This window comes from Durio zibethinus, unplaced genomic scaffold (assembly GCF_047325235.1).
Source record: "Durio zibethinus cultivar Kanyao isolate XHJ-2024 unplaced genomic scaffold, ASM4732523v1 HiC_scaffold_402, whole genome shotgun sequence".
NCBI classification, from domain to species: domain Eukaryota; kingdom Viridiplantae; phylum Streptophyta; class Magnoliopsida; order Malvales; family Malvaceae; genus Durio; species Durio zibethinus.
The window spans coordinates 82501-85000 of record NW_028323025.1 but is presented as its reverse complement, the minus strand read 5'-3'; positions in this window follow the sequence as shown (position 1 = coordinate 85000).

The following is a 2500-nucleotide window of genomic DNA, read 5'->3' as shown; positions in this document are numbered from 1 at the left end:
GCACCAGGGCCCAGCGTGTGCCGATGGTGCTGGGGGCAAGCGCCCGCACCAGGGCCCAGCGTGTGCCGATGGTGCTGGGGGCAACCGCCCGGACCAGGGCCCAACGTGTGCCGATGGTGGTCGAGGGAACCGCCCGCACCAGGGCCCAGCGTGTGCCGATGGTGCTCGGGGCAACCGGCCGCACCAGGGCCCAGGGTCTGCCGATGGTGCTCGAGGCAACCGCCCGCACCAAGGCTCAGCATGTGCCGATTGTGATCGAGGCAACAACCCACACCAGGGCCCAGCTTGTGCCGATGGCGGTCGAGGCAAGTGCCCGTACCGAAGGGCAGCCTATGCCGATGATGGTCGATGCATGTGCCATCACCATGCGTCATCATGTGCCATTGATGGTCGAGGCCTTGGCCGAAGTTCGATTTTGAGCCACGGTGCCCATGCTTGGCTCCAGCATGTGCTGGTGCCGCATTTTTTTCACTCGGGACAGCATCGCCGGAGCATCGCCGGAGCATCGCCGGAGTACCGCCGGAGAACCTGACCGGCGGCATTGGGGTTCCGGCGATTGGGAGGGGGGCCGGGGGGGTGTGCGCACTTGATGTGCGATGGGTGCTGGTACTTGGCCTTGTGTTGGCCCCCTATCCCTCATCAAACCTCTGAGAATTCACACCCCCTTAAAGAGCATTTGAGATTTTACAGGTTTGCTACCAGTAGCCGTTAAAGTGTCTGAAATGGGGACACTTTTTTCAAACGGTCACAAAATCTTCTCTACTTCGAGTTTTTAGCTGAATTTTTTTGTGCATGCCAACAAAAATAGAAGGATCATGCCTACAAAATTTGGGGCCAAAAATCCTTATAAAAAAATTTTAAAAAATCCAGAACCGCAAAAAGTTTCGAAAATCGTGAAAAATAGAAAACGAGTCATCTTCCAACGAAACTTCACGTGAAGGCTTAGGGGACCATTGTATGAATTTACAAGCCATAAAAATGGCATTGGCACGGCAGAAATTTGAAGATGTGCCTAAACCCACCAGGGCCCAGCGTGTGCCGATGGTGCTCGAGGCAAGCGCCCGCACCAGGGCCGATAGTGTGCCGATGGTGCTCGAGGCAACCTGTCGCACCAGGGCCCAGCGTGTGCCGATGGTGATCGAGGCAACCTGCCGCACCAGGGCCCAGCGTGTGCCGATGGTGGTCGAGGCAAGCGCCCGCACCAGCGCCCAGCGTGTGCCGATGGTGGTCGAGGCAACCGACCGCACCAGGGCCCTGCGTGTGCCGATGGTGCTCGAGGCAACTTGCCGCACCAGGGCCCAGCGTGTGCCGATGGCGCTCGAGGCAAGCTCCCGCACCAGGGCCCAGCGTGTGCCGATGGTGCTCGAGGCAACCTGCCGCACCAGGGCCCAGCGTGTGCCGATGGTGCTCGAGGCAAGCGCCCGCACCAGGGCCCAGCGTGTGCCGATGGTGGTCGAGGCAACCGCCCGCACCAGGGCCCAGCGTGTGCCGATGGCGCTCGAGGCAACCTGCCGCACCAGGGCCCAGCGTGTGCCGATGGTGCTCGAGGCAACCGCCCGCACCAGGGCCGATAGTGTGCCGATGGTGCTCGAGGCAACCTGTCGCACCAGGGCCCAGCGTGTGCCGATGGTGATCGAGGCAACCTGCCGCACCAGGGCCCAGCGTGTGCCGATGGTGGTCGAGGCAAGCGCCCGCACCAGCGCCCAGCGTGTGCCGATGGTGCTCGAGGCAACCGACCGCACCAGGGCCCAGCGTGTGCCGATGGTGCTCGAGGCAACTTGCCGCACCAGGGCCCAGCGTGTGTCGATGGCGCTCGAGGCAAGCTCCCGCACCAGGGCCCAGCGTGTGCCGATGGTGCTCGAGGCAACCTGCCGCACCAGGGCCCAGCGTGTGCCGATGGTGCTCGAGGCAAGCGCCCGCACCAGGGCCCAGCGTGTGCCGATGGTGGTCGAGGCAACCGCCCGCACCAGGGCCCAGCGTGTGCCGATGGTGGTCGAGGCAACCTGCCGCACCAGGGCCCAGCGTGTGCCGATGGTGCTCGAGGCAACCTGCCGCACCAGGGCCCAGCGTGTGCCGATGGTGGTCGAGGCAAGCGCCCGCACCAGGGCCCAGCGTGTGCCGATGGTGGTCGAGGCTGCCGATGGTGGTCGAGGCAACCTGCCGCACCAGGGCCCAGCGTGTGCCGATGGTGCTCGAGGCAACCGACCGCACCAGGGCCGAGCGTGTGCCGATGGTGCTCGAGGCAAGCGCCCGCACCAGGGCCCAGCGTGTGCCGATGGTGGTCGAGGCAACCTGCCGCACCAGGGCCCAGCGTGTGCCGATGGTGCTCGAGGCAACCTGCCGCACCAGGGCCCAGCGTGTGCCGATGGTGGTCGAGGCAAGCGCCCGCACCAGGGCCCAGCGTGTGCCGATGGTGGTCGAGGCAACCGCCCGCACCAGGGCCCAGCGTGTGCCGATGGTGGTCGAGGCAACCTGCCGCACCAGGGCCCAGCGTGTCTCG